General features: G+C 41.1%; 1 pseudogene; it reads right to left on the bottom strand.

The window, feature by feature from the left end:
* Nucleotides 1-14,766: 14,766 nt before the first annotated feature.
* LOC149206851 (protein DAMAGED DNA-BINDING 2 pseudogene) lies at nucleotides 14,767-15,549 on the bottom strand (annotated as a pseudogene).
* Nucleotides 15,550-19,666: the final 4,117 nt, after the last annotated feature.

Below are 19,666 nucleotides of genomic sequence, written 5' to 3'. Positions count from 1 at the left end.
CCACTCTTTATCAAGATGTCAGGAGATACATCAGCCAATGTGACAGATGTCAAAGGATAGGGGAACCTACTCCAAATGATGAAATGCCCTTGCAACCTCAGGTAACTTTCGAGCCATTTGAGAAGTAGGGCATGGACTTTGTGGGTCCTATCAACCCTCCTTCAAAACAGAGGTCCAACATCATTTTGTGCATGGATTACCTGAAAAAGTGGGTAGAAACAAAGGAAATCAAAGCGGCAACAGAAGAAAAGGTAGCTAAGTTTTTGAGGGAAAATATCTTCTACAAGTTTGGCTACCCAAGAGAATTAGTCACAGATCAAGGAAGTCAGTTTACCTCTAACCTGATTGAAGACCTGCTCACTCATCACAAGATTAAGCACAGAACTTCCACCCCTTATCATCTGCAAGCAAATGGACAGCTGGAAGTTACTAACAGAGATTTAGAAGGGATTTTGACTAAGGTAGTGAGCAGCAGCAGAAAAGATTGGGCAGATCGTTTGGTTGAGGTCACCTGGGCCTACAACACTACTTGGAAAACTACAACAGGTTTCACACCCTATGAGTTGGTCTACGGGAAGAAGGATTTGTTGTCTATAGAATTTGAATATAGCACATTGAGGTTGACAACTCAGCTGGACCTAGATCTCAACCATGCATAATATGAAAGATTGCTTCAGCTGAATGGATTAGATGAACAGAGAATGCAAGCCCTTCTCCACTCAGAGGTAATCCAACTTCAGAGAAAGATATGGCATGACTGGCACCTCAAAGAAAAGCAATTTCAGCCAGGGGATTGGGCGCTGTTATATGATTCAAGGTACAAGGATTTCAAGGGCAAGCTAAGGACAAGATGGCTAGGACCATATATAGTGGAAACATGCAATGACAATGGTTCAGTCCTTATTCAGACCATTGATGAAGAAGCCATCCCCATGCTTGTCAATGGGCATAGATTGAAAATCTACAAGAAGCCCCTTTCTAAGCAGGAGTTCATTGAGACTCTTGGAAAATCAGTATTGGTAATGGAGCAGGTCCCTGTCTCCACTCTACCTACATCATGAAGAAAAAACACACAAAAAAGGGAAAGAAAAGAACACAAAAAAAGAGAGAGATCATTGGGTGAAAACCTCTTATAGGTGCCCAGGGCAGACAATGAGGGTGAAAACCTCCTGGAGGTGCCCTAGCTGTCTCAGAAAAAAAAAAAATAAATAAATAAATATGATTTATGTTGAATAAATTGCAGGTCGCAGGAAGGTCATTACAGGTTTTTGGAGAACCGCGCAAGTCAAAGACAGAGGACATGACCAAGATGCATGCATCCCTCACAATCCATCCCTCCATCGTCGTTACCTTTCCCCAAGATCTGGTCTCATTTGGTCCGAAATTCCACATCCTACAGGAAGCTCTACATCTTCTACAGGAGGATCCTGTAGAAACTACAGACAAGCCAAAATCGGTCTCAGAAGAGGACCCGAGTGTTTGAGATATGTCTATAAGGTCTATAAACCTCCCTGCCTCCATCCCTCACCATATGTCATTTTTTTCTACCTCTGTACACCTCCATTCCACTTGTTTTCATGTCCCTGCACAGTCACACAAAAATCTTGTTTTTACGCTGCAAACAAATTTTAATGACAAATCAAAACAACAGTTTTTCTTTTCACTCACCATACCTGCTACCCTCCATCTGAGATTCCTTGCTAGCAAAGACCCTCATTAGTGATTGTAGCCCTACTCATTTTATCTTGAATTTCAGAAGGTGAAGCAGCTACAGGAAATCCTACAGGATTCCTGTAGCAGTTGATCCCTCTGAAACGCATACTACAGAGCCAGGGACAACAAAGTATAGCCTATGAAACATGCATGAGCTCTGTTTGAATTTGTAAACATCAGCAACAGTCTGAGGTCGAGCATGCAGAACACAAGCAGCCACAGCAATGAAGAAATGGGTTCCAGCATCCGAAATGTGCATAACACAGCTGCGACTGCATAGGTAAGTGACTAAACCTATTCTGCGATTACATGAATTATATTTCAAGGTTGCGTAACTATGAGAATGGTTCAGTTTGAATGGAATTAGTGGCCAGTTAACTGGCCACCCTCGATCAGTTACACATCCTCGTGGAATCCAAACGAGCCCGTTAAATTCAAAATTTCTGATAAGATACGCAGCCAACACGTGTGGAATGTCCATTCACGAAGAAATAATCGGGACTGGTAGTGGTGGTGGCGGATAATGGGAGTAAGGGAGGTGATGGCGGTCAGACGGCATGCAGAAACATTATGGCCGTGACGTAGGATCAACGGTCCGGTCCGGCCACCTCATCACCTCACCACGAATCATGCCTGTAGATAAAACACAGCTTAGTTAAGCCATTCATCACCTTTTGTTCATTCTGCACTCACGACGTTTTCGACTGGAGTATGAATCTACCACTTCTAGAGTAGCTAACCAGTCGTCCTCTGCCAGATTTCTGCCTATTTTTCAAAAATCTCCCGCCTATCGGACTCTACAAGAAGCACAGTTTCATTCTATAGGAGCCAGGTGACTTCTACAGGAAGGGTTCTACAGGAAAAGCAGAGAACAGCTCTGCAGAAAGAAAACCCAGGACTTTCACCAAATTTCAAGCTCAAAATGAGGTAGGCTTGGGAAAAATTCTCTGTGCATGATTTGTTGGTGCAAAATGGTGAATTGAACACGGCATTAGATTGAAAAATGAGAGTAAAAAGTCTGCCTATGCATTGAGAAAAAGTGAAAGTCTGCCTGCATATTTCACTAAGTTTACCCAGTTTTTTCTTCTACATCCGAAATCTCCTCATCAGTTTTTAAAAAAAATTCTCTTGTAAGGAAGACATGCAGTAGTAGAGGCCAACCTGTGTGTGTGAAAAAACCCGAATTTACATATCTATCAATGTGCTGAGAAAAACCTTGTGTCCTTATGCTCTGTTCTGTAAAAAAAAAATATTTCATAAACAGATAGACCAAATTCTGGGTGACAACAGTTTTCAAATAGGGGAATTATTTCCATTTGATATTGTAAGGAGCACACAAGAAATTCCTTCTTTGATCTAAGAAAAAATTGAATTCAGCTATCCTCTGTCTCAGTGATTGACTGTGTTTTTTTCCCACCTGAGCATTTTCTTTTCTACTTAAAGACCAAACTCAACACCATGCCAGGAGTATTCATGAGGAAGGAACCCTTGAACTCTAGCAAATTGTATGAGAACCTTGAGGTGGTGGACCTTTACACCAGGGCACATTGGATATCCTTCTTTGACAGAATTCAGGGTTATGATGAGGAGGTGACGAAAGAGTTTTTGATGTCCCTGAGACCACATTCTAAGAAACATGCCAGAGTTAGTTTTAGGGGTCTGACCCTAGAACTTACCCCTGATTTCATCAATAGAATTACTGGTTTACCATTGGGGCTCCCTTGGAGCAAATATGAGAAGTCATTGGGACAAGTGGCTAAGAAAACATTTTTTCTGCCTGAAGAGCATCCTGTAGAAGACAAAAATAGGGTCAGAAAGACAAGCTTGCTTCCTCTCTGGAGTGAAGTCAGTTATCAAATCATGAAGTATATCACATGTGAAGGGAGGTTTAGTAGCATTTATGGTTATCATTTCAGGTTGCTACATGAATTAAGGTATGAGATGGACTCACCTCCAGCTAAGAAACTGAATATCCCATATTTCCTCCTTCAGTCTTTGATTGAATGTGGTACAAAACTAAATGCAGGAGTCCCAGATCAGTTAGCCCACCATGGACTCATCAAACTGTTGGTGGAAGATGCTTTACACACCTATATTGTCCCCATAGCTTGGGAAATCTTCAGAAATATTTCCAGGGATGATAACATCAAAACTTTGACTGAAAAAAAAAATAGCCCATCCAACAGTAATGAGGGGGAGAAAACTGAAGAAAGTGATAAGAACATTGATGAGGGAGCACAAGACATCCCAGCAGAGGGAAAAATAGAGGAATAATAGAAGGAAAAAGAGGAATTTGACAAGACTGCTGAACCTAAGACAGCAAAGGAGAAAACAACAAAAATAGAAAAAGGAAAAAAGACAAAGATTGGAAAGAAAAAGGCAAAGAAGGCCCAAAAGAAGGCTACCATAGCCAAGGCAGGTACCAGCAAGAGAAAGAAGAGATACACCCTAATATATTAGGGACACAAGCAGAAACAGGGGGCATAGTGATTTCTACAGGAAGCGAAGAAAAAGAACAGCAAGAAGAGAAATCCCCTAAAATGTTGGCAAGAGAGGCAGTAGCTGTGCTTTCTGCATTAAGCACACCTAAAAAACAAAGAGGAAAAAGAAAAAGGACCTCCATGTACTTTAAAGCCAGAAAAAGCACAAGGATCAAAGTAGGCAAACCTCAGCCACCGTCCAAGGAACCGATTGTCATTGAGAACTCACCCACTAAAAAGAAGGAAGAGTCTCCTTCCAAGATATCCATCACCTATGAAAGAGGAAGCCCAAAGACCTCTACATGGAAAGAGAAAACTAAGTTGATGGACTCAAAGGTAGTTCTACAGGAAGTTGCAACATCTCTACAGGAAACTCTAGCAAAGTTAAAAGAGACTAAGAAATTGGAGGAGAAGGTAGCTAAGCAATCACAAGGGGAGAGAAAAACTGAAGAAATACCTAAACCTACCCCTCAACCTAATTTGGGCTCATATTACAATCTGTTAGAGGGTGGGAAAATCATCCCACAGAAATTTGTTGTACCATTATTTTTCAAATTAGAGAAAGAGAGGATTAGAACACACACATGGATGAAAATCGCCAAATCTAAGGGAGTTGAGGACATAGGCCACATGGAGGATAAGTTAAAAGAATTAAGGGGAGAATTGGCCATGGTAAGGCATGTAGAAAGCTGCAAAAGAGCCCAGCTGCAGGAGGAGAATGAGCTGCTGAAAAAACAATTGCAGCTACAGGAAGTCCACAAGGAAGATAGGTTGTCCATTTTGGGAGGGAAACAACAGCAAGAAGGACCTCCAGCAGACAAGGACACAACTGAGAAACAATAGAAAGAGGAAGAGCTACAAGCTAATGTGGAGATGCTAACAAAACTGCTACAAGAACAAGAATCTCAGGCAGCAAAAGAAATACAAGTTTTGAAACAGCAGTTGCAAGAGAAAGAGGCCCAATTGGCCTGCATGGCCAATTGGGCAATAGAAGCCTTACAATGTAGGAAACTTGCTAAATCTTATGCATTATACCTTAAAGACCATTGGTTTCAATTTCAAATTAACACACTGGCCCAAAGGGGCACCACTCCATTTCAGAATTACAATCAGTTTTTGCAATTGTGTGACAGTAGCTCAAGAGCAGATAAGGCCAAGATGGCAAAATTCTATTTACATAACTTAGCACTACCTAACATGAATCTATGGCACCCAAACACTATATTATGGGAACTGCAACTAATGGCCATGGCTTCTTGGTTAAGCCATGAGGAAAAAAGGGGAGTAGTGATTCAGAAGATTATGGCAAGGGAACTAAATGAGCCACTTATGATCAGGGCAGAACCAGAAGATCCCTCAACCCTTATATATTCCCATCAGTACCTTGCAGACAACCCTCACATCGTGCCTGACTATGTTGAAAGACAAGCTTAGGACATTGCTCATATTGAGGACATGGAAAGATTGTTTGGTGATAATTGCATTCATGATTGCACAAGGAGATGGAACACCTTGTCCCATAGTCTGAAAATAAGAGAGTACCACTCCCCAACTAGGATAAGGGAGGCTATGAGAAGAGTACCCCTATACAAACAATCAATGTAGAACCTGAAATCCAATTGGATTGGCCTTAAGTTCAGCCCTCCACTATTGTTGGGGCTGTTAGAAGGGGTCAAGGAAGAAGAGCAAAGGCAATGGGAGGAGGTAGACAGAAAGGCAGGATTTCATGATAGGGAAGAGGACATCACCTCAGAAGCCTGGGATGTCAGAGAGGCAGTCAAAGCAATCAAGGATGATGAACTGGATTAGTTGCTCAGAGGATGAGCAACACATTCACTAGGGGGTGATGATGAGACCCGGAAATGGGTAACTATATGGGTTCATTTTGCCTAATATTCTCATTTAATCCACCATTATCCATAGTTTTATGCATCCTTTTGAATATATTTATGTTAATTGTGTGAATAGGAATAGTCACTTTACCACAACGTCTAATACATGCTTATTGCAGATTTTTGGACATTTTTGGGACCAAGATCAGGCATTTATGAGTAGATTGGCAGCCAAATACGAGGAAACAAGGCTGAGGATTTGTAGGAGGGATGTCTACTGCACTAAATGACCCCTTCCTCGAGTTCTCCACCATCAGCTCGGAGTTCTACAACCCACCAAAGATGATTTCAAGGGCAGCCGAGCAGGTCTAGTGAAGTGGCTGATTAACTGCAGTTTTGGGCAGCCAAGCTCCTCAAGTTAAGGAGGACTGTTGGGGGTCCTTGTATGCATAAGTAGGAAGGCTTCAAGCCTTGGGAGTTTAGTCATTTTGTTAGTCTATTTTGGCACATTAGTGCAGCTCTGTATCAGCACATTTTCGAGCTTCTTCTTATGGAGGTTGTAGCTCTTGGGGTTGGGCCCAACCCAAGTGCCAATACCTCCTTTGTGTACTTTTATGTGTTTTTCTTACATTCATAGACTAATTTCTGTTATTTAGGTTAAAATCTTGCTTCATTTCTTAGGTTTCTTTTGATGATTCAGATAGTTGTTCATGCTTCAGGTTGATTTGATAGTTTGGTAACAAAAAAGATCCACAAAAAGGCTACCAAGTAGTCCTTGATCTCAATTATCCCTCCTTGGGATCATGAATTGAGGCCAAGGTACACTTGCTACCACAAAAACATTGTTTTTGCCTTCTAATGCAATTGCTAGTGTTAGATTTTGAATTGGAAAAGTTGATATCAGTTGTGTCTTCATGTTCAGATCTGTTCTTGCTTAGTTTCCATAGCTCTCTTGCATGATTTTCTATTTATACACTGTTGTTCATCATATTTCTGGTTTTTAAGAGTAGATTAGGTCAACGTAGATAGATCTCTGTTTTTTTTGTCTTTGTTTGGATCAGTTTTTGGAAAGTAATGTGCAGAACACCTGTAATACATCCCTACCTACCCTTCCTCCATCATGCAACCTGTTCCAACCCCTCACTCAAGATTTCTTCCCTTCATTCGCCACACTTTCCCAACTAACCCTAATTTCTATATTTTTGTGCAACATTGCTTTCTACATCCTTGAACAAATCCAACCATCTTCATCACTCCTTAGCTTCATTTACCAAGTCCCACACCTCTTAACAACCTTATCCATCCTTCATTCCCACTTCCCCACCGTTTTTCCTCCATCAATCTTCAAAAAATAACTTTCAGCCTGTTCTTGTAGAACTTCCTGTAGATCTCTTGCAGCCTCCTGTAGAAGATAATGCGAGTAGTTTTTCGAGATCTGAGCATGGTGGAAGTCTCCAGAAGGGTGCTAGGGACCCCTTAGGTCCTCTCCATACCTTTCTAACCCCATGAAAACACACACTCCATTTTCTTTCGCCAATAAACCTCTGCACAATCAAAAATAGTTAAAACTCATGCATAACAATTTTTGAATAAAATTGCTCCAAAATACCAAAAAGATGATTTTTTCATATTTTCTTTCAGAAGTAGCTTAAACACATGTATTTTACCTCTGCAATAGTCCATGGAATCCATTTGAGTAGTTGTACATCTCTTTTCTTGCACAAGTAGGGTTAGTCAATAAAACTAGGATTTGCTAGGGTTTGCATTTACTTTCAGCTTTCATCTTCTTTCTGCAAGTAGACTAGCCTCTTTTGAGTTAGCCTTCATCCATCATAGTTAAATGCTTCTTCTAAGAACTCATAGAAGTTGGCTTAAGCTCCTATCAAACTTGTGCCAGCTGATCAAGTGACAGCCTGCAGTAAGAGCTAGTACTTGTGCATATAGCACTGTCGCTTCCAAGTTTGTTACGAACTATCGGGTTGATAAAAGTAAAGTAGGTAGTCCTAGGAGTTGCAACATCATTGTTGCAATACTGGAACTCAGCAATAATATTGAAGGATATTTTCTGTTTAAGAAAGGCTCAGACTATGAAATTGAGGAGTATGAGCCTGAGAGAGATAGTATGCTAGAACTCGAGTCAGAATTTCTCATGGTCGAGGAATTTACAGCTAACACTCAGATACCAGAAGCTTACACTGCTCTATGCCTTCCTATCAATCAGTAGCCAATTCTTCTTTCAGATCATAATGAAGGGAGTACTTGTATTTTTGCTGCTAGATCTCAAGACAAGCTAGTGCTTCAAGATTTTCAAGATCCCTTCGGCATTCTTTTGCAAGCTTTAGAAAATATGAATGTTGCCTGGTTCGTTAGCATAAGCCTTGGTTACAGTTGTTATTGTGAGTTGCCTACATGTACATCGTTCTACCCGCTCGGCGAAAGTGAGAGCAGAATTTCAGTGAGTAGCCATCTGTTGGATTGGTTACATTGGAAGGCCCACTTCACATGATTGTACATATTTCATCAGTAGGCAGGTGGTTTTCATCATGATTTGAAGCCTTCAAATCTCGATGGTCTGCTACCATTAAAAAATCCTTGTAAGTACTTGTTTTAATTAAGTGAGTCTTGAGTCAGTCTTTGGTTATTTAGTGTCAGTTGTTTGAGTCATAGTTGAGTCAGTTTTGAGTCGAGGTATTTGTTTGGTGTTCTAAAGTTATTGAATCCATATTGCCCAATGGATGAAGGAATTTATCTGTTTTTCCAGGGATCTATGGTTCTTGGCACCTCCCAGGAGCTACCATCCCCATTGGAGCCAATATTAGTGTTGGTATCTTCATCCCTCCATCAGTGATCAAATTTCTCTTTTTGCATGCATATTAGGTGTCCCATCTAATTAGTTGCATTCCATTAGGTCATGGATCAACTGATGGTAGTGGTTCATTGTCAATTCCCTCATGGAATTTACCTGTTGGCATGTTTTCACATGATTAGGTCATTTACTGTCATTTTGTTTCATTTCATTTACCAAAATTAGTTTTAGGGTTTTTAGTCTCACTAGGTCTAGGGTTTTCCACCATGGTCATCCAAACCTCAATAAAAATTCAGCAGGCACATGAGGAAGTTTTATAAGTTCATAAGATCAAAAATTCACTAATGATATGCTCAATAAATGGATTTTACCTCAAAACTCTGTTTTGAGGTGAAAACAGGGCTTTTTACTCTATGTACAAAATTTTATGTAATTTAAAGTGTTTCTGTATGTAATAAGTCCAGGAGCTACTCTTGGTCACCTTGCCAACTCCAGCTACTGCGAAAAAAAAAAGCATCAATGCATAAATCCTTCATCAAAGCCTAAGTCCCTCTCAAAACCCTAATTTCCAAAACCTCTCCCTTCATTCCCCAACTACATTCCCCATTTGTAAAACCTCTTCATACTCACCTTCCTTGTCCTCATCCATTATCTCTTTCCCACCATTTCATCATTATTTTAGGTTCCAATGGGTCATTTTACGCCTTGTTCGTGCTTCAATTGTACTTGGGTAAGCCTCATTTCCCTCTCCTAGGGTTTTGAAGGTAATTTCTCTTGGATGGTCAAATCATCAAAAACGCTTGCATCCTGATGCTCATACACCTTCCCCTATCCTTAATGTACCTTATTAAACACTTCCCATCACTGTTATCCCTCAAATTCCTCATTTTCCCATAAACCCTAGTTTCATGTTATAATTTGACAATTTTATAGGCTAAGCCTGCGTTTTTCCCTTTTTGACCCCTTCCCCTCACTCAACATTTTAAATTTCACTTTCCCTTGCTTCCTAACATCTCTCCCTACTTCCCAAAATGTCCTTAGGAATTTACAAGCCCCTTATCCCCTTCATTTCCCTTCATTTCTACAAATCCCCTGTTCCACACATCGAGGTAGGTTTTACTCAAATGATGTTTTTGAGAATATAAAATGAATTTGGAAAAAGTGATATACGTTTTTGTCCATAATAGTCCAAGGAATAAAAACCTACTTCACATTTTACATAGGTGTCATGGTTTTAGAGACATGTCAAAAATATAGTTGCCTCAGGAGAATTGCTACACCTATGGAGTGACCTTTGGAAAATCAAGATTTCTCCTAGATTGGTTGGCCAAATGACTTGCTTGATGAGTGAAATAATAACTAGACACAAACATCTTTCAAATGAGCTATCATGATCTCAATTTGGAGTTGAGTAAGACCTTTAAAAGTTGACTGCAACAACACTCTACATTTAGGCAGCCTCATTTCGCACATTTTGACTAGTCTTGGGAGATTTGACTTTTGATAGGGAAAATGAACTCCAAATTGAGAAATTCAAGATGTTTTGGAAAGTAGACTCAATAATGTTTCCAACGAGCTATTCTACACCCAATTTGGACACTGTCAAGGCATCCAAAATCAATCTTTAAAATGGCATTGCACATCAAATCAGTGGCGCTGTGCATCAAATTTTGCAACATAGGAAATTTCATTTGATGTGCAGCGCCACCAGCGCTGTGCATTGAGCTAGCTTGGAATTTTGAAGAATGGTCTACATTTTTGGATTCCTCATGAAAAAGTACTAAAACCCAAAAAATTTCATGAATTTTGGAGGAGTTTTGGGTCACCAAAAAGGCAAAAAACACCTCAAAATTGTCCTTTCTACCACTTTTTGGACCCACAGGAAGCAGTGTTGGGAGAAATGATTTTTGGAGGGATAAATGGACACCAAATTCAAAAATTCTACTTGTCCTAGAAATTATACAGATACACCTTTCCAAAAAGCCAACTTGGAACACATTTGGTGAAGGGAAAGGCCTCCAAATTCAACTGGGAAAAGGCGTTGCGCATAAGGCAGATGGCACTGCGCATCAAGCACAATTTGCTCAATTTTGCTCAAAACTCAAAATTTTCGCCTAGTTTTTTCTCAGTTTGACTTTTTCTCTCTCATGGTCAAAATCATGATGTAAATTGATGTACTTTGATGTAAAAATGATGAAAATTGACTCAAGGAGGTAGATACATCATGTATAGGTGGTTTTGAACTGAATGAATCAGTTTCCATAGTTTTAGAGGCAAGCTGTTCCACTGCCTATTTTTCAGTTCCTAGTTTAGATCTTGTTGAAACAACTCCTAGACTCATGGATTTGACCCCTAAAGGCTAGCATGTGTGGTTTTTTGCCTATATCTTGTACGCTCTTAGTCATTTGAAAAGGTTGGACTCTTGTGAATGCTTTGAGCATTATTGTACATCATCTATGCAGTTTGGCAAGGAAATAGACCAGGGTTTGCAGCATTTTGTGGGATTCTTGTGGCAAGGTGACTTAGTATTGTTTTTACTTCTGTGATTCAAGTTTTCATATGTTTATGTGTGCCATTATCTCTCTCTTTTCTTCTTAACTAAATGAATCAAGTATAAAGGTGGAAATCATTGATGTTGTAGTGCTCTACCTTAGGGTTTCATTGGTTTTATATGTTTTCTATTGTTTGAAGAGGACTCATGACACATTCATGCCATTTCCAACTCCTCACTAGTCTCAAGACTAACCATTACACCTAATCTGAAGTACTAAAGCATTTTCCTACCTCGCCCCACAGAAAACTCTGCAAGACTGAGTCCATTCCCCGGACCCAAAACTGCCTTTCACATTTGATCCAGCAATCAACCATAAAATTCAATCAAACTCCTCTGAACATATACCTGGCCTAAAATTAGTCTTTATATTAGTCATCTCAAGCCTCATTTTCTATATTTTCCTGAGATTGACAAGGAGGAGCCCTCCCCCAACCTGGTAGGGCTAGCTACTAGGTTAAGTGTGGTTTGATGTTACCCTAGACCTACCTTTCTCAGCCTAAGGTAGATTTAGTCCATAACAATTTACATTAGATTTTGTAGGCATCAGAATACAGGATGCACCAAACCCCTTTTATTTGCAAGCACACACTTGCTAGAAGCAATAACTCCCACTAGTTTGCAATCACCAACCTACTAGAGGCACCAATCCCCTTATCTTTACAAACACCAACTTGAAGGACACTATAATCCCCTGATCAACTTCAATTTTCAAGCAATGTGATCTTCTCATCCTCTACATAGCAATAATTTTGAACTTGACACTCAAACTTGACATAGAAAACATTCCTTTTGAGACCATGGCTGACAACAGAAATGGTAGAGACGATGACGAGAGAATAGAAGGTACCTTCTCCATCTAAGAAACCAATGGGGACATGAAAATGAAGAACATAAGTCCCTCAGCCTTACCTCATTTCCATGGGTTGACCACTAAAGACCCTGATACCTTCCTGTTTGAGTTTGTTGTCCTTTGTCGAACTTATGACTATACAAAAGATGAGCAAAAGTTGAAACTCTTTCCCTCTACCCTCAAAGATGTAGCATTACGCTGGTTCATGGGGTTACCTGGAAACAGTATCACTACTTGGGCTCAGATGCAGCAAGCCTTTAACAACAAATACCGGGATTACTGTAGGTCAAAGGAAACCAAGGGAGAAATCTTTCGGATGACCATGGGAAATGATGAGTCTTTAGAAGACTACGAGGAAAGGTTGCAACTCAGGTATAAACGAGCCAGGTGCACACTTGACCCTGAATCTATAAAGTTGGTTCTGCTCCGAGGAATCCCTGAAGACCTTCTAGATACCCTTCACATGCTAGCTGGAGGAGACATCTACCAACTACCTTATGAGGACATAAAGACTGTGTTTAGAAACCACTCTAGGGCAGCCCGGAAGAGAGGTAGGGGGAATCCACTTTCAGCTAGTACTACCTTCTCCAAGCATGAGTTTGCTAATCAGATGGAAGACCTCAAAAGTGAGATGAGACAGACCATTGCCATGCAACTTGATACTTTCCAAATCCAACAAAAGAAAGAGGAAGCTGAGAGGGCTTTGGCCATTTTCTGTCCCAGATGTACAAGGAAGCACCCTAAGAACGAGTGTCCATTGCACTCAGTAGAGATATGTTTCGTTTGTGAGGAGAATCACCCCACAAACCAATGCCACCCACTAAACCTCTCTACTTCCTCAACCAAAGGAGGCCGCATGGACCCAGACCTTACCAGCAGGGGATGCAAGGGACATCCCAGGCTTATTATAACCCCAACCAATCTTCTCACATGCCTTCTTGGGGTCCCCTTGCTCATCGTTCCTGGTCTGCACCTCCTCCGTGGTCTTATCCACCTCAATACCATACTCAACCCACTGCTCATTTATTTCACTCACATGTCCAGCGACAGCGTCAGTGGAATGCACCTCAACCGGGGTAGAGGCCCTAATACAACTCTCCTCCCGCCATTTTTCCTCCACCACCGGCTCAGCCACAACCATTACCTCCTTCTCCTCCAAGACAACCCCAGATGCCTGCTCAACCAAACCCGAACCCCAAAAAATAACAGGCCCAACAAGTATACACTGGGGAGACAACATGTCCTACATATGTTGTGGAGATCCAGGAGATCAACCTGCGATCCGGGAAGACCCTTTCAGATCGCCAACCTCCTCCCCCAGAGGACGAGGAAGACAAACAGGAAAGTGAACCCAAAGCCATTCCACCCTTTCTTGAGCGACTAACAGTAACCACGCTGTTAGCGCTTGAATTTGGCCTCAGGCTGAAAAAGACAAAATCCAAGGCAACATCAAACCACTTAGCCTCGTAGCTAGCCCTACGGGGACAGGAGAGGGCTCTCTCCGGGTCTATCTCGGCAAAAAGTTTTCTAAAAGGGGCTGAGATGACTTTAAAAGAAACTGATTTTAGGCTAGTAAATTGATAAAAAAAGGGGTTTTTAATAAAATGATGGGGTTTTTCTGGGCTGCATGGGGCAAAGGAACAGTTTGAATAGAGAAATGTAATCAAAAACACAGATTATCCCCTGAGGCAAGGTAGGCAAGAAAGTTTGACATCAATTTGAGATTAAATGGAATGGCAAGACTGCTGAGGAGCTGACAAGGGCATAGAAGATGAATCCTTGTCAAACAGAAGAAAACATTAAATATGAACAAACTTAAAGGCAGAGCATATAAATTATGAATTCTACATTAACACTTCATTTGTTCAAATGGAAATGATCATGAAATGACATGAACACATAACAGGCTACATATGAAACAAAAGAGGACACAAATGTTAAATCTCATACCACAGGAATCTCAGAAGCCAGAGCTGTGTATTTTCATTAAAATCTCTATCAAAAAACTGTACAATGAAAGCTCTGTTCTCTCTCCTCCACCAGCTCTCAGAACTCTCTCTGACTCTCTTTTCTAACTCCTACAAATGATTTTTTTTTAATACATTAAATAAACGCTGCTAGGGGAAAAACAAATCGGCCCCAAAACAGGGGCGTTGTTTCACATAAAATCTTAAAAATAGGAAAAAGTCTGCTCTAAAGGAACAACGTTACAATTTTTTCATTCATAACAAATGAATTGGCAGAACCTGTAGCTGAATTTTCTGGACTGCAACTGAAGACCCAAAATAGACCAACCAATTTAGTTTCTGTGATGGGATAGTTATCTGTATTTAAATTTGGCTTTTGACTTTTATTCTCTCCCCTATGGACGCACTTGGTCCATGAATCAAAAGGGTATTTACAGATTTTTACACGTCCGATGAATAACCATATCCAAAATTAGAAAAATGACACCAAAGATGACCAAGCCAGAGTTATAATATGCCACTCATCGAACTCCAACACGTCCAATCACATGCAATATGGTATCATCAACAATAGCTCACAATCCGCCTTCTAAGAGCCACATCGCCCATAATCCCACAAAATCTCCAAAGGATCCCAAAGTTATCTGCAACCAGTAAAATATCTTTCTCTGAATTGATATCCATGCCATATAGCATTCTCCATGTTGCCAGTCCATTCCATCCATCAGGATTGCAGTCCATCAAGAGGATTGGAACTCCCATCTCAATGTCAGTGCAGCTAAGTGTTCTATCAGATCCTGATGTGTATATATAATCATCCTTCACGGGATGAAATTTCACACAATTCAGAACGAAGGAATGTACTGTATCATAAACTGTCCTCTCTATCACTTTCTCATAGTCCCAAATACCAATTCGACCTTTCTTATCTCCTGACATAATAATATTGTTCTTAGTAGGGTGAAATTCTAAGCAAGTTATCCGTCTACTGTGTAACTTGATGATAGCAGAGTCAACCTGGTTGGGAATAACATAAGTTGGCTTGATCATATTGATATGATTTCTGATTTGCCGTTCAAATACAAAGTCAAAGCCACTCTGGACATATTTGCGGGGGCCAGGGACAACCCCATATTCTGTCGCTATGCGATGTGGGCATGTCATCGTGGTGTGCCCAGGCTGTTTACATAAGAAACATGGCTTTTGAAGGCAATCAATATAGGTAGCTCCTTTGAACCCTGCCTCATGGTCTTTCCGTTTACACACCTCTTGGGCCATATTCATGAGCCAGCTATTGCTACCCAAATCATCTTCTTCGCGAGCATACTTTGCACTTTGCATAGTCATTTCTCAGAGTCTGCATCAGGATCATTGAGACTAAACCCGAAATTAGGGTAGACCCACCAAGCATCATTAATCCCCAAGCCCGAATCAATAAATAGTTTACAAATATCACTCATAACAGCTATTATGGAATCACCTTTCCGTGGGACACAACAAAACGGAGCACAGTTGCCAACAACAAAACTTCATGAACAAAATATTGTTTCTAAGCACATGGACAAGTAAAATGCACTTATCAAAAGTGGTCACCTGTGGTAGCTCAGAAATAAGATATCCTCCGACATTCAGTTTTACTATTAATAGGCCTCACCCTTGTTCTCTGATACCCATCTAGAGACTAGAACATCATGACCATGCACTCAAGTAGTCCCATCGTCAAATCCCAAGCCTCAACACTGGATATGCAGTGGAAAGTTGAAGCTCCCAGCCTTGAGTAAAGTAGAGAAAGAGGGAATTTCCAGTGACTCCCACCCAGCAACTCTAGAAATTTGCCGACATCTAGATAATGTCATGTTATCAAATAAGTCAACAAATTCACAGTTCTGCTCTAAAATGGAGTCATATTGTCCACAAATTGAGAGTGTTACTTGGAGTTACTGACATAAGAATCTTGAGGCTATATTGGAATTACAGTTAGAATAATCACAACGTGTTAAATGTCACTTGCATATGTCCATCCACAATTTGAAACTGCAAGATAGATGAAATTCTTGAAAGGTCTCTTAGTCCCATTCTCAGGCCTTTAGTTGGCCAGCATTTTTTAGCTCGGACCTCCTATAGGTGTAGACTCTGTCAACGCTTCCCCTGTGTAAAGTGCTTCTTGACCAGTAACTGATTAATCAATAGTGCTGCCTTCGAAGCCAATGACTGCTCTTACTCTACCAAATAGATCACAGCCTGTTCACCAGAGAATCATCAAGGGGCAGAAGAATTTAAAGAGGCCTTGCTTGTTGATTATTCCCCATTGGCAGGTACATGGCATGTTTCTAGTTGTTTCAGACCTGTAAAAGTGGGAGGTCCAACACGCTATAACATCATCCAGCTGCCAATTACTCTCTGACCTCAATCATACAATGGAAATCATATAAAATGTGCTGTAGTGCAAATGTTGGTCTCATTCTAGGTTGCCTTATCTCTGTAGTTCCTGAGCTATATTCCCTGCTAGAAATTAAAAAGGAAAAAAGAACATATAACTACTTTATAACCTGAGCCATACCATGGCAATGGTATAAAATTGTTGTAATGCAAATGTCTTGGTCTCTTGCTGTATTCCCTGATCCAGAAAAAATGAAGCTGACTTGAATGATGGCTTTTTCTGTTGTCTGCTGCAGGGGTATGAACTGCTGAAGCTGAGACAAGGCTGCCATTGATGAACTGTAGAGCTTTGGAACACTTTTGACACATTACATATTGAAAAACACATTTAATGATTTCTTCTTCAAAACAGGGTTTTGAAGAAGAATCAATCTCACACTGACATACAAGACGGAGTCTAACACACGCAAACAAACCCAGAGGAGACTGAACTTCTGGGAGAACTGAAACAGTTGTGTGTGAAAATACCACTTCTCCATGCCATCAAAGATGTACCGATATACAACAAATTGATTAAGGATAAGTGTTTCAGGCACCCAGGTAGGCGAAAGAGAGATGCCTCGACTATCAATGTCATTGGACAACTGTCTGATCTAATGTTGGGGCAAGTAATATGTCCAAAGTATTTGGACCTGGGAGTCTTGTAGTTGATGTCCACATCAATGGCACCATAATCCCCCATACCTTGATTGATCTAGGGGCTGCCATTAATGTGATGACCAGGGACACCATGCTTAAACTCAACCTTCAGAGTTCCTTAAGGAAGACCTCGAAAGTCCTGCAGTTGGCAGATCGCTCCACCGTGACTCCCGAAGGGATTGTGGAAGATGTCTTGGTCTCTATTGACTCTTGGGAGTACCCTGCGGACTTCTTGGTCCTTTAGCCAAAGGAAAAGCTCACTGGGTACCCCCTCGTTTTGGGAAGGCCTTGGTTAGCCACTGCGGATGCTTACATCAGTTGCCGAGCTGGAAGCATGACCATCAAGAATGGGCCTATGTCCAAGCAGTTAGTCCTATATCCTCCTTCCCAACCTCTGCTAGAACATGACTTACCACTCTGGTTGGAAGAAGGAGATGAGGATGAGGTCTACTCTGCACCATTGTGCACAGTAGAAACCACTAGGGGAGGCCCTCAAACCGAGGATGATTTGATTGAGACTTTGATTCAAAATCCACCTCCCAATGCATTGTCCTTAGAGGAATTGGTGGAAGATACCCAATCCAACACCTTAGTGGACCTCTGTGTGACTAATCCAACCTCTCCCAGAGTTAAGAATGTGGAGTTTGGTTCTGAAAGAACTTTAAAGATCAGCTCCTCCCTATCTCCTTCCCAGGAGAAGGAGCTGTGTAGCTTACTGAACAATCATTTAGATGCTTTCGCTTGGAGCTATAAGGAGATGAAAGGAGTCCATCCCTCGGTCTATACCCATCACATCTACATTAAAGAAGATTGTAAACCGGTCAAGCAACCTCAGAGGAGAATGAATCCAGCCCTTAAAGACATTGTCAAAGAAGAATTGCAAAAATTATTGGATGCAGGATTCATCTACCCTATCTCCAATAGTGAGTGGGTCTCGCCTCTAGTGCTTGTGCCCAAGAAGAACGGGAAGTGGAGAATCTATGTAGATTACCAAGAACTTAACAAAGCCACCAAAGAAAGACCTTTTCCCTTTGCCTTTCATAGATCAAGTGTTGGATGGACTGGCAGGGAAGAAGTTCTTCTCTTTCCTAGATGGGTTCAGCGGGTATAACCAGATCCAAATAAGCCCGGAAGACCAAGATAAAATCACCTTCACATGTCCTTGGGGTACCTTTGCCTACCGAGTCCTTCCCTTTGGGCTATGCAACACTCCTGCCACTTTCCAGAGAGTAGTATTGAGCATCTTTTCTGAGTTGGTCCATGATTCAATAGAAATCTATATGGATGACTTTACTCCTTATGGGTCCAACTTCCAAGAAGCATTGACTAATCTGGGAAAAGTTCTAACCAAGTGCATTGAGATGAACCTGTCCCTCAGTCCTGAAAAATGTGAATTCCTGATGACTGAAGGGACCGTGCTAGGTCATACCATTTCTCGGCAAGGGTTACAGGTGAATCCTAATAAAATTGCTATCATCCAAAAGGTCCCTCCTCCTCAAGAGGTAAGAGATGTTCGGAGTTTCCTAGGCTTAGCAGGATATTATCGAAGATTCATTAAAGACTTTAGCAAGCTAGCCTCACCATTGTTTGGCCTCTTAGGGAAAGATGTTGAGTTTAAATGGACTGACAACTGTCAAGGGGCACTCGATGAGTTGAAAGATAAGCTGGTGTCCGCCCCGATCTTGAGAAGTCCAAACTAGGCCCTACCTTTCCACATCCACACTGATGCCTCGAACAAAGCCAGTGGGGTAGCCTTAGAACAAGTTGAGGAGAAACTCCCATATGCCATATACTTTGTCAGCAAAAACCTGTCTAAGGCATAAATGAACTATACTGTAACTGAGAAAGAGTTCCTGGCTGTAGTCCATTCCCTGAACAAGTTCAGACACTACATCACTGGTTATCAAACATTTGTACACACTGATCATGCTGCGATTAGATATTTAATGAATAAGCCTGATGTCAATGCTCGTATCATTAGATGGTTACTTTTTTTGCAGCAATTTGATTTGACGATTGTCGACAAGCCAGGTAAGGAAAATGTTGTTGCTGACTTCTTGTCTAGATTGGACTTGCCTGCAGGTGAAGAAGGAACAGTGGATGACCAGATGCCAGATGAACATCTGTTTGCTATCTCAGTTCTCTCTCCATGGTTTTCTAATACAGCAAATTACTTGGTCTCAGCACAGTTCCCTCCGCATCTATCCTCAAAAGAGAAGAGCAGAATTGTAAGGAAGAGCGCCCCGTTCACTTGGATCGGGGGCAACCTGTTTAAACTTGGCCCAGATCAGATCTTGAGATGTTGTGTTAGGGAGTAGGAAGTCTTTAACATCCTCCTAACCTGTCATGACGGACCTTGTGGAGGCCACTTTGCAGCAAAAAGGAC

The sequence above is a fragment of the Pinus tabuliformis genome, chromosome 1_2 (assembly GCF_031772625.1).
Source record: "Pinus tabuliformis cultivar Carrire ecotype Pingquan chromosome 1_2, CPIR1, whole genome shotgun sequence".
Lineage (NCBI taxonomy): Eukaryota > Viridiplantae > Streptophyta > Pinopsida > Pinales > Pinaceae > Pinus > Pinus tabuliformis.
The sequence above is the reverse complement of the archived record's forward strand: the minus strand, read 5'-3'. Positions and strand labels throughout refer to the sequence as shown.